Source organism: Heteronotia binoei, chromosome 3 (assembly GCF_032191835.1).
Source record: "Heteronotia binoei isolate CCM8104 ecotype False Entrance Well chromosome 3, APGP_CSIRO_Hbin_v1, whole genome shotgun sequence".
NCBI lineage: Eukaryota > Metazoa > Chordata > Lepidosauria > Squamata > Gekkonidae > Heteronotia > Heteronotia binoei.
Window position 1 is genome coordinate 85265532 of NC_083225.1, and position 13627 is coordinate 85279158.

The following is a 13627-nucleotide window of genomic DNA, read 5'->3' on the forward strand; positions in this document are numbered from 1 at the left end:
ATCCAATCACATATCATGTCCATGGGCAGAGTCTGCACCACAGAAATCGTGGATCCACAGCTTCGTGGCAGCGCCAGGGACCAAAAACTTGCTTTTGGACCACGGATCCTCATGGATCCATGTGATTTTTGTTTCGGATCCCCCCAAGCCCTCCATACAGCCACATAGCATGTTCATGGGCAGAGTCTGCACAACAGAAATTGTGGATCCACGGCTTTGTGGCAGCGCCTGGGACCTAAAACTTGCTTCTGGACCACGGATCCTCATGGATCCACGTGATTTTTGCTCCGGATCCCCCCAAGCCTTCCATACAGCCACATATCATGTCCATGGGCACAGTTTACACCACAGAAATCATGGATCCACAGTTTGATGGCAGCGCCAGAAATAAAAAAACCTTGTTTTTGAACCACGGATCCTCATGGATCCACATGATTTCTGCTTCGGATCCCCCCAAGCCCTACATCCAATCACATATCATGTGCATGGGCAGAATCTGCACCACAGAAATTGTGGATCCACAGCTTCGTGGTAGCGCCAGGGACCAAAAACTTGCTTTTGGACCACGGATCCTCATGGATCCATGTGATTTTTGCTTCGGATCCCCCCAAGCCCTCCATACAGCCACATACCAAGTTCATGGGCGGAGTCTGCACCACAGAAATTGTGGATCCACGGCTTCGTGGCAGCGCCAGGGACCAAAAACTTGCTTTTGGACCACGGATCCTCATGGATCCACATGATTTCTGCTTCGGATCCCCCCAAGCCCTCAATCCAATCATATAACATGTCCATGGGCTGAGTCTGCACCACAAAAATCGTGGATCCACTGCTTCGTGGCAGCGCCAGGGACCAAAAACTTGCTTTTGGACCACGAATCCTCACGGATCCATGTGATTTTTTCTTCGGATCCCCCCAAGCCCTCCATACAGTCACATATCATGTCCATGGGCACAGTTTACACCACATAAATCATGGATCCACGGTTTCGTGGCAGTGCCAGGGACCAAAAACTTGCTTTTGGACCACAGATCCTCATGGAGCCACGTGATTTTTGCCTTGGATCCCCCCAAGCCCTCCATACAGTCACATGTCATGTCCATGGCCAGAGTTTCCACCACAGAAATTGTGGATCCATGGCTTCGTGGCAGCGCCAGGGACCAAAAACTTGGTTTTGGACTACGGATCCTCATGAATCCTCATGATTTTTACTTTGGGCCACCCCAAGCTCACTATCCAATCACATATCATGTCCATGGGTAGAGCTTGCACCACAGAAATCATAGATACACAGCTTCGTGGCAGCGCCAGAGACCAAAAACTTAGTATTGAACCTTGCATCCTCCAGAATCCTCATGAATTTTGCCTCGGCTCCCCCCAACCTCACCATACAATCGCATATCATGTCCATGGGCAGAGCTTCTACCACAAAAATCATGGATCCACGGCTTTGTGGCAACACCATGGAAGAAGAACTTGGTTTTGCACCATGGATCCTCATGAGTTTACACCCCGGAAATCATGGATCCTTGGCATCGTGGCAACATCATCAAGCGAAAACATGGCTTTGAAGCACATATCCTCATGGATCCTCATGATATCTGCATTGGCTCATCCCAAGCTCACCATCCAATTTCATGTTGCGTGAGGATCCGTGGTCCCTGGCGCTGCCACACAGTCGTGGATCCACTATTTCTGTGGTGCAACATCTGCCCATGGACATGATATGTGATTCGATTGAGGGCTTGGGGGGATCCAAAGCAGAAATCATGTGGATCCATGAGGATCCATGGTTCAAAACCAAGTTTTTGGTCAATGGCGTTGCCACAAAACTGTGGATCCATGATTTATGTGGTGTAAACTGTGCCCATGGACATGTTATGTGGCTGTATGGAGGGCTTGGGGGGATCCGACGCAAAAATCACGTGGATCCATGAGGATCCGTGGTCCAAAAGCAAGTTTTTGGCCCCTGGCGCTGCCACAAAGCCGTGGATCCATGATTTCTGTGGTGCAAACTCTGCCCATGGACATGATATGTGATTGGATGTAGGGCCTGGGGGGTTCCGAAGCAGAAATCACATGGATCCATGAGGATCCGTGGTCCAAAAGCAAGTTTTTGGTCCCTGGCGCTGCCACGAAGCCGTGCATCCACGATTTCTGTGGTGCAGACTCCCCCCATGGACATGATATGTGGCTGTATGGAGGGCTTGGGGGGATCCGAAGCAAAAATCACATGGATCCATGAGGATCCGTGGTCCAAAAGCAAGTTTTTGGTCCCTGGCACTGCCACGAAGCTTTGGATCCATGATTTCTGTGGTGCAGACTCTGCCCATGGACATGATATGTGATTGGATGTAGGGCTTGGGGGGATCCGAAGCAGAAATCTTGTGGATCCATGAGGATCCGTGGTTCAAAACCAAGTTTTTTATTTCTGGCACTGCCACCAAACCGTGGATCCATGATTTCTGTGGTGTAAACTGTGCCCATGGACATGATATGTGACTGTATGGAGGGCTTGGGGTGATGTAAAGCAAAAATCACGTGGATCCATGAGGATCCATGGTCCAAAAGCAGGTTTTTGGTCCCTGGCGCTGCCACGAAGTCGTGGATCCACGATTTCTGTGGTGCAACATCTGCCCATGGACATGATATGTGGCTGTATGGAGGGCTTGGGGGGATCCGAAGCAGAAATCACGTGGATCCATGAGGATCCGTGGTTGATAACCAATTTTTGATTTATGGCACTGCCATGAAACCGTGGATCCATGATTTCTGTGGTGTAAACTGTGCCCATGGACATAATATGTGGCTGTATGGAGGGCTTGGGGGGATCCGAAGCAGAAATCACGTGGATTCATGAGGATCCGTGGTTGATAACCAATTTTTGATTTCTGGCACTGCCATGAAACCGTGGATCCATGATTTCTGTGGTGGAAACTCTGCCCATGGACATGATATGTGACTCGATGTAGGGCTTGGGGGGATCCGAAGCAGAAATCACGTGGATCCATGAGGATCCGTGGTCCAAATGCAAGTTTTTGGTCCCTGGCGCTGCCACGAAGCCGTGGATCCATGATTTCTGTGGTGCAAACTCTGCCCATGGACATGATATGTGACTGGATGGAGGGCTTGGGGGGATCCGAAGCAGAAATCATGTGGATCCATGAGGATCCGTGGTCCAAAAGCAAGTTTTTGGTCCCTGATGCTGCCTTGAAACCGTGGATCCACGATTTCTGTGGTGCAAACTCTGCCCATGGACATGATATGTGATTGGATGTAGGGCTTGGGGGGGGGGTCTGAAGCAGACATCATGTGGATCCATGAGGATCCGTGGTTCATAACCAAGTTTTTGATTTCTGGCGCTGCCACGAAACCGTGGATTCATGATTTCTGTGGTGTAAACTGTGCCCATGGACATGATATGTGGCTGTATGGAGGGCTTGGGGGGATCCGAAGCAGAAATCACGTGGATCCATGAGGATCCGTGGTTGATAACCAATTTTTGATTTCTGGCACTGCCATGAAACCGTGGATCCATGATTTCTGTGGTGGAAACTCTGCCCATTGACATGATATGTGACTGGATGTAGGGCTTGGGGGGATCTGAAGCAAAAATGATGTGGATCCATGAGGATCCATGGTTCATAACCAAGTTTTTGATTTCTGGCGCTGCCACGAAACCGTGGATCCACGATTTCTGTGGTGGAAACTCTGCCCATGGACATGATATGTGTCTGGATGTAGGACTTTGGGAGATCCGAAGCAAAAATGATGTGGATCCATGAGGATCCGTGGTCCAAAAGCAAGTTTTTGGTCCCTGGCGCTGCCACGAAGCCGTGGATCCACGATTTCTGTGGTGGAAACTCTGCCCATGGACATGATATGTGACTGGATGGAGGACTTGGGGGGATCCAAGGCAAAGATCACGTGGATCCATGAGGATCCGTGATCCAAAAGCAAGTTTTTAGTCCCTGGCGCTGCCACGAAGCCGTGGATCCACGATTTCTGTGGTGTAACATCTGCCCATGGACATCATATGTGATTGGCTGGTTATCTTGGGGTGGCCCAAAGTAAAAATCATGAGGATCCATGAGGATCCGTGGTTTGGAAACATGTTTTTTCACTGCTGAGGTGCCACGAATTCGTGGAGGCATGATTTTTCTGGTGCTGCCTATAGTCTAAGAGAGGATCTACAACATGATGGTGGTTTGATTTCATTTCACCATAAAAATCATATGAATTCATGAGGATCCGTGCTTTGGAACCCAGTTTTTGCATTGCTGAGGCGCCACGAATTCGTGGAGGCATGATTTTTGTGGTCCTGCCTATAGTCTAAGACAGGATCTATAGAATTACAGTGGTTTGATTTCATTTCAATGGAAAAATCATATGAATTCATGAAGATCCGTTTAGATCCGACTTTTACCCAGACCCCCTAACTATACTGTACCAGCACACCTTTTACAGCCAAGATCAAAGGAAGTCAGTAAAGTTATTTAAAACCTATTTTTAAAAGAACACATGTAATCATTTGCCATGATAAATATCATAGTATTTTCTTCAGTCAGTTTTGGAGGGTGTGATTCAAGTAAACCAGTGTAGTTCAAACAAAAACGCTGGAGTCCTGGAGCTTTTCTGTCCCTGATTCCTTATGAATCTGAAATACAAAACCATTTCTTTCCAGAAGATGGAAGATAACGCAAGACTTGAGAGAAACTACACTAGCAATAGGTAGGCGGCGCTGAGCTCAGCATTCTCCGGGAGCGCCCCCCCCCCTCCGTCTACTCCTGCCGTCTATGCTCTGTTGTTTCCTTTATTCAGCAATTGACAGAGGGAGTGGCGACTGCGCAGAAGCAGTACTGATTTCTAGGAGCTTTGGACTGTTGGAGCAATTGCTAGAGAGGCGCTGGGGCGTTGAGAACTCGGAGGGAAGCAGGAGGGGCTCTGTGTGGGGAAAAGAGTCGGCAGGCGCGCGGGCTCCGCGAATTTGGTGAGTAGGGTGTTTCTGGAATGCAGCTTTGGCCATCCGGTGCTGGGCCGGCATGGCATGGGAGAGCGGGATGGAAGAGGGCAGTGGAGCGTTAAGTTCTCCGACTGGTGCAAAGTGGGTGTATTAACAAACAAGTTGTCAGCCTTTCCTGGGGTGAGTTTGTGAAGGTGCCTAGAGAGCTCGAAATAGAGATGAAGGAAGGGGAAGGAGGGCTGCGAATTGACCCTGGGTGGGGCGTTGTCATCCTGACAGATGATTTTGTTTGCCTTGTGGGCCATGGAGCTGCGAGCGGATAACAAAGCCGGAGTCTGTTTTGGAAGCTTTCTTCCGTGTGTCTGCCCGCCAGGCCCGTAGCTACGAAGGGGCCTGTGGGGGCATAGCCCCCGACTTCTGGAAGAGGCTCCCTGACTCTGGGGTCCCAACCAGCCCCTGGGGCCTCCGCCATGGCTCCAGGGCAGTGGAGAGGTTGCTTCTGGGGCAGGGGGCATAAGCAGTCCCAGCAGGCCTGAGTTAAAGCGCCCACCTATCAGCTGTTTCATGGGCCCTTTAACTTGAGGGGGATGGGGGCCCCTTCTGCTGCCAGTCCTGTGTGCTTTTTTAGTGGCACGGAAGGGAGGGCTGTGGCGAGCTCACCGCCGCCCTCTCTTCCCCACCAGTAAAATAACGCACTGACCAGCAGCTGAAGCAGCCCCCTCCCCTGGCAGGAGTTAAGGGCCTGCGAAACAGCTGATCTGAGGACCCTTTAACTGGGGACTGCTTCTGGTGCTGGCCCGTGCGTGATTTTACTAGTGGGGAAGAGAGGGCTGTGGTGAGCATGCCACAGCTCTCCCTTCGCTACCACTAAAACATCGTGCAGGCTGGCAGCAGTCATGGTAAGCGGTGGGGAGGAGGGGTGGCGAGTGAGGGAACGCAACGGCAGGTGAGCAGAGCATGGCGGGGGTGAATAAGTGGAGCGCCGCCGCAGTGGGTTGGGGCAAATGGAGCACAGCAGCTGGGGGGTGCCAAGGGGGTCGCCTGCCTAGGACCTATTCATCCTAGAGCCACTCCTGGCAGCAGAAGCAGCCCCCAGCTCCACAACTACTTAAAGGGCCCGTGGATCAGCTCTTTCACGAGCCCTTAACTCACACAGGAGCGTGCTGCTTTTGCCAGCCTGCACGTTATTTTACTGGTGGTGAAGAGAGGGCGATGGTGAGCTTGCTACAGCCCTCCGTTCCCTGCCACTAAAACAGCGCATGGGCGGCAACAGTTGCGGCAAGCGGGAGGGGCGGCAAGTGGGGGAGCACAGCTACAGCAGCGGGCAAGCAGAGCATGGTGGTGAGGGTGGTGGTAGGGGGCAAACAAGCGGAGTGCTGCAGCAGCAGGTGGTGGCGAGCGGAGCCCTGGAGCCACTCCTGGCAGGAGAAGCAGCTCCCAGCCCCCCCACTACTTAAAGGGCCAGTGAATCAGCTGTTTCGCAAGCTCTTAACTAGTGCTGGGGCCTACTTCTGCTGCCGGCCCATGTGTTGTTTTACTGGTGGGGAAGAGAGGGCGGTGGTGAGCTTGCCGCTAAAACAGTTCCCTGCCACTAAAACAGCGAAACAGCTATCTACGGCCCCCAGGGCGGAAGCAAGTTGGTGGGGGGAGGGGGTGGCAAGGGAGGGAGAGGCAGGCAGGGAGGGAGTCACTAGAGAGAAGGTCGTTTGAAGCACTGGGCGGGGCATCAGTGCCCCCTGAAAAATGTAAATCCCCCCCCACCTTCCAAATTCTGGCTACGGCCCTGCTGCAGGGTAGAGGGTTCATTTTGTGGAGAGACGTCCGGTGGTGGGTTGTGCGTTCTTGAAGAAAGGATACATTCCTGTTTTAGTTTTTTCACGTTGGTAGTTTGTGTGTTGATGAATCTCGATGCAATTACTTCATGATGATAGATCCAGGTGGGCAGTTGTGTTGGTCTGAAGCAATAGAACAAAGTTGGAGTCCAGGAGCACCTTTAAAACCAACAAAGTTTTATTGGCAGCGATTGGTCACCGTGTAGGAAAGGATTTGTGCCTCTGTATTGAGTTAGTCTTAAAAACTGTGGGGAGAACTTTCATTATTAGGGTAGATTTGAGTATTGAGCTAAGGTAGTAGATCTAGTACATTAGGACTGTACGTATTTTCTGATGTATCAATACGTTAAATATTTTCCCATTTAATTCTTGTATCAAACATATGACTTTGAAGTGCAATCAAAATTACGATATTTTGTTTTATAGATAGTTTAAGAAGTAAAAACAATATCTGAATTTACACTGTAACAATATCCTGATCTCCAAGTAGGAGTTGCTGAGAACTCCAGAGGGATATAAATGCTGGTTTTAATGAGTCAAAAGAAGATGTTTAAAGAAGGTGATTGTCTCACCGCTTTATTCCAGTGAAATGGGTTTGGAGAAAGGAATGACCTTAAGTGATTTCCTCAACTGTCTTTTCCCAGCTCCTCACAATGTTAATAACACTCTCTTTGCAATCCAATCCATGTTCAGTTTACTAGGCAACTAACCTCCGTTGTGTCTTGTCACCTCTGTAATGTCTGAGCCATGACCTTGTACAACCCTTCTGTGTTTTCTTCTTCATGTTAAGAAAAACTGGCTTTGTACCCCAAAGTTTGCTGCAAAAAAAAAAAATCATTGTCAAGTGGTTGCATATAATTTTTTATTATCTAACTTGTGGACTTTGCTTTTGAACTATTGTGAAGTCAAATGTGTTCTTTAAATCTCAGGATTTGTTAGTTGAAGTGTTGGTATATTTGGACTTGTGCATTGATTATTGCAAAACATCAGAAAGGATGCTATATCCAAAGGATATATGCCTCTGCTTAGCCTCATTCCTCTTTGAAATACACTCAAGCAAGCATAATGTTTATTAACATGAATAGGATTAAAATGCATGCACATCATGTATACGGGTATGTACTTAACTGTTAAGATATGATTGACATATGTATGTCTCTTTAGTAAGGACTTGCCCCTTGCATCTGATGAAGAAGGCTCTAGGCCACAAAAGCTTATGTTCAAATTAAAACTTGTTGGTCTGTCAGGTGCTACAAGACTCCTGTTAGTCTTTTGTTGCAACAGACTAAGTGATTCTTCTGGAACAACAAAAATCTACTTGTAAGCAGAAGTCCTCATACATTAGGACAGCTGCAAGAAAATGTGCTTGTATGAACCTGTAGAATGGTTTATTTCATGATGATGTTTGGTATTATTGTATTATACAAACAGAGTGCCTATTGTGCATGACGTTGGCCACTGTGCTGGTGTAATTTTTGATGTTTTTATCTTGGGCTCAGTGATTTCTATGCTTTTTTTTTTTTTTAAAGAAGCATAAACTGTTTCCAAGATAGAATGTACATGGGTGAAATGGAAGACTTGGCCTGAAAACACATTATTGAGAGGTCATAAATGTATTATCGCTACTAGCCGAGAAAGACCCATTTGATTAAATTGATACATATAATCCCTAAATTTGTCAGTGTAGTCTATGGCTGTGGAATTTGTGGGCAGGGTTGCTCCCTGACCCCTGAGATGGAGCAGGCTTCAGTTTTCTATCAACCATTGTAATTCTGCCTTTTAACTAAAATTTTACAAGGAATGAGGCTACTGCACTGCTTCTTTTTCTATTCTTATTGATAGGGTATGGGGTTCCATTAAGTCTTTTCCAACAGATGTGATGTCCCTTTGTCTCTTTCTTAACCTGCAAAAAATTTTGCTGCTTTACACACACTTAGTAATAAATGAGAGCAGTGAAACTGGCCAGGTTTTTCATTTTCAATTGCTATTGCTTGGTAACAGAAGTAGTGACAAACAGGATTGAATCAAAAATAGTAATTTATTAATTTCTTAGCGCTGGTGGTAAAACATAAAATTCCAATTTTGATATATCTTTTTCTTTGTGCAAATCACACCTTTAAGTTCTTATTTTAATGCCACTTTCTTTTTTGTCATGATACATTTTATAACATTATTTTTGGAAACAACCTGTATGTGAAATAAAAAATTAGGAACATCAGCAATTAAAATGAATGGAGCAAAAAAACCCCATACTGATAAAAAAAAATTAAATAAATTGAAAATTCATAAATTGTTAACTCCAAAGCAATGTGGATCTCAGTGGAGGGTTTGTTTTGTTGGTTTGTTTTGTCAACTATTGACCCAAAAGAAATGTTTAATGTGAAAGGATAAATAATCATTATAAACACCAGTCACAGACTAAATTTTGTATTTTTAATTTCTGCATTTGTTGATTCTTAGATTGAATCTCTTCCCTTGATTCTTTAAATTTTACGAATAAAAAAGCAGTTACTGGTGTAGACTTGCAACCACACTGAAATCCAGTGGTCCAGGGCCTCAAGGATGAAGCTGTCTTCATCCAGTCAAAAATCCTCATTACATGAATAGATACTACAAATCCTTTGCGGGCTGCATACTCCTATGGTAAACTACCATTACATAAGTAAATGTACGTAAATGGTTTCCATCTCTGTTGGAATAACTTAAATCTCCGTTGGGCTTCTAATATATGCATTGAGTTAGGTTTCTGCATGCTATTAAAATGTGTCCACTGCAGAAACGTTTTGAGTTCCCTCCAGTTGCTTTTTCACTTGAAGGTGGATGTAAACTATAACCACCATTCTGGAGAAGAAGAAGGAAACCTTTAATAAATAAAGCTGGGTACTGTTTTCCTTGTGTGTGTGGGTGTGCATGAGAGTAGGAAATATATTTTGTGGGGGAAAGAATCATCCCTATGTGTTCTACTAGATAAATAATAATTAAAATAGTTCTTAAATATTATTTAACGTTTTCTACCCAGCTTGCTGGGGGTGAAGTATAGATGACTGGGGAAGGCAATGGCAAACCACCCCGTAAAAAGTCTACTGTGAAAACGAGATGCAATGTCACCCCAGAGTCGGAAACAACTGGTGTGTGCTTTTACCTTAAAAGTTTTCTAACAAATCATTTCAAAGGTTATATCAGACTGTTTTATGGCTACTTTTGATTTCAGTGTCAATGAACCAAACTAAAAGTTTTAATGTAATAATTTGACATTTGTATTAGCCATCTATAGTAAGTAAGTAAGTAAATTTATTTTTATATCCCGCCCTCCCCCGCCAGAGGCGGGCTCAGGGTGGCTCACAGACATGGAATACCATGATTTAAAAATACAATCTAGACAAAACAAATTTAAATACAATTCAATCGTACTGAACTGTACAATTCAATCGTACTGAACTGTCTCCTTCCTTCTCTCAGAAGCATAATTTTCCTTCCGATTTTCTGTCCCCTCATTGACTGAGCAGCGCTGGTAACGTGCTTTACTCTCCTCTGAAGAAACTTTGGCTGTCTCAGTATGTCAGTAAAATATAATTCCGGCTGTTTGCTCAGCCCAGGAACCTGAGGGAAGGGATAGGGTTGCCCTTTAACTGAACACCTTGAAAATAACACATGAGACACTTTAAAATTTAAAAAAAATTATTTAACATCAAGGAGAAACGGCAGGTGAAATCAGGGGTTGAAATTTCTGAGGTAAAACTAGTACATGCACAGACTTTTGTTCTTATATATCAGGCTAATGAGAGCTTCTTGAATTATTCAGTTACTTAGGCTTTTGTTTCAGTGTTTCTGCAAACACTCTAGTCTAATTCACTTCATTTGTTTAATCACTGACTCTTTTTGGTGCCCAGAAGGCTGGTACTCTCTTCCCAGTACCCAGCACCCTTGTCTTTGGAACACCAGTACTTATCTTGAACTGTTAACAGACTTTTAGGTCTCTAAAGTCAGTGTCTAATCACACCAGACCAGAGATCTCAAAGATAATTCTCCCTGTTTGACTGGGTAGGGAATTTTCTCATCTCCCTAGAAATTCTTTCCCCTTTCCTTTGGCCAGAATGGGAGTCATCTTCTAGTGTCCAAACTTCCTTGCCAAACTCTCCCCCTGTTAAGAGTCATTATTCAGGCTTCCTTGTGGGCCCATCAGTTGGTTTCCCTGGCCCCACCCACATATCTGGCAGCACTGGAAGGTTCAGAACTGCATCAGAAAGCCATCAGGGGCCAGGAGCTTCACCAGGAAGCAGTATCACCTACTTGCCCACTCCAGGTAAGCCCAGTAAGTACAGGGGAGGCAGAGTCACCCCCAAACAGTTCATGCATCTGACATGAACTCCCAACTCAAGAAAGCTTATGCTGGAACAAACAATGTTGCTTGTTACAGCACCACTAGACTTCTTTATTTTGCCCCCAGATAACAACAACATGATCCCCCAGAGCCCACAGGTTGGGAATTTCTGAGTTAATAGCCAGTAACTTTTTTCCTAGCCTGCCTACACAACTAGGGTGGCCATAATGTCTGAAGGCCAGCCAGGGACACTTTGGGGGGGGGGGAGGTAGGGGTGCGTGCGCGCGAAGCGCGCGCGCGCCGCCGGAAACAGGAAGTGACGTCACTTCCGGTGACATCATGCCACCTGCCGGAAGCAGGAAGTGACATCACTTCCTGTGACATCATTTCCCCTGCGCCACCTGCCGGAAGCGGGAAGTGACATCACCTCCCCGCGCCACCTGCCGGAAACAGGAAGTGACATCACTTCCTGTGACATCATTTCCCCCGCCACCTGCCGGAAGCAGGAAGTGACATCACTTCCTGTGACATCATTTCCCCTGCGCCACCTGCCGGAAGCGGGAAGTGACATCACCTCCCCGCGCCACCTGCCGGAAACAGGAAGTGACATCACTTCCTGTGACATCATTTCCCCCGCCACCTGCCGGAAGCAGGAAGTGACATCACTTCCTGTGACAGCACTTCCTGTGATGTCATTTCCCCCAAATATTACCACCCCCAAAATATACAACTTTAAAAAAGAAGAGAAACTTCACGATGTTCCCTGCTAAAGAAAAAAAGGCTCCAACAGCAATCCCTCTTGAGTCAGATTCACAGGAAAACAATCCACTATCCTTGATACCTGCTTGTGCTCACAAACATTTCAACAAGACTGTCCACAATATCAAAGGGTCTTGATCAACAAAGCAACCCTTACCTACAATCAAACTGAGATCACAACTAAAACCACCACTGCCAGTCTGTGCCCCGAAGCCCAGCCTGAAGGCAGGCGGATACAGGTCTAGAAAAGCAGGTCCTCCCCAAGCAGCACACAAAAAGAAAAAGGTGTTCAGGTGTCACTAAAATACTAAAAATTGCAAAAGAGAAAGGAAACCAAGTTCTCTTCATATTATTAAAGCGATGGAACGAGCTGTCAAGTCACAGCCAATTTGTTCCTTACCTTCTGTTGTGTGATGGAAGCGATCTACTGTTGTCTGTGGTTGCTAGTTTCCTGAATGGAGCTTATCTGGAAAAAAAAGAAACACACTGTCAGCAGTTTAAAATTACTTTGCATCTTGGCAGCTCTTCCAACACACCCAGGAGGTGGCTGCCTAGTGTCGTTTTTTTTGGGGGGGGGTATCGCCATTAGCCCTAATCCCCAGTTTTGTTTTGTATTCATTTTATAATTACTATTAAATTCTGGTCTTACATTAACATACGCCCGCACAGTGGAGCTTCTTGGACCTCGACTTCTCCCTGGACAAAGAACACGGCTGGTAGGATGGGACTTGCGTGCTGTGGGCCCAGGCGGTGGGCCCGCAGGTGTGGGCCATCCCGACTCCCACGCTGGACGAAGGGCTGTGGTGTGGAAGGAGCGACACAGGTTTCAGTCTTTCGCTTTTTTACTGAATTTATACTTCTCTGATTTCCCTGAAGCCTTGAGGATATCTTTCTTCTCCTTAATAAAGTGATAAAATTGATCACAATCCATATTAAAATTCAATCTGACTTGCAGCTCTGCTTTCACCAGGTCTATGCTACAACGATTCCTGGTGTCCGTCCAGTGAGCTGACATGAGGCTGAATACCCTCTCCACAAAAGCGTTTGAGCATGGGATACTCAGGATCTTGCTTACAAGAAGTAAGAGGTTTTCGCACTTCTGAGACCGAGTTCCCATCTCAGAGAATATGGCCACCCACTTTTTATCCACAGTGATTTCTGGGTCAACACAGGCCACTTGCTCATCCAGCAGGCTCTTGGCATCAGTGTATTCACTGTATAGGTGATCCAGGTTTATTATTTTCTCCATTTTCAGCTGCTCAGCAGCACACCGCAGGTGGTCATAAGTCACACTTTTTTTAAGAGAAAATGGTGTCAAAGCACACAGGTGATTTTTCTCAGAGAAATCAAACTTTTCTTCCAGATATGTGGTGGTTCTTTCAAAGAACTTGAGGAAGTCCTGCTTCACTTTCCTTGCCTTCGAAGGTGGCATTTTGCGCAGCGCCTTATCTGTCTTCGTTCCAAAAAAGGAGTCAGCTTTGCGTTGCTTAAGGCTGTTTAGCAACCTGAGCATGGCCTCAAACAATTCAGGTGCTGTCAGTGCATCCCGCTCCAGAATCAGTACAGTCTCCTCAATAGGCGTCAGAGTGGTCTGGAGAAACATCATGTAAGTTTGCGATGTACTGTAGTCCTTTTCTCCAGACTCATCGTCAATGTGGCGCCATATCAGAGGAGGACAGTGATCCTCTCCCAGCTTTTGAAAGTACGCTTTAACGGCTGGCCAACACTTCAACATCTTGTTTATGGCAGGCA

At 46.4% G+C, this 13627-nt stretch overlaps 1 protein-coding gene across 1 annotated transcript in view; it reads left to right on the forward strand.

The window, feature by feature from the left end:
- The first annotated feature begins 4902 nt into the window (after positions 1–4902).
- The window catches only part of PRRG1 (proline rich and Gla domain 1), a 39124-nt gene continuing 30399 nt past the window's right edge, over positions 4903–13627 (forward strand). The window contains exon 1 of the mRNA XM_060234106.1: positions 4903–4990. The gene's annotated coding sequence lies outside the window, so the exon portion shown is untranslated. The remainder of the gene's footprint in view (positions 4991–13627) is intronic.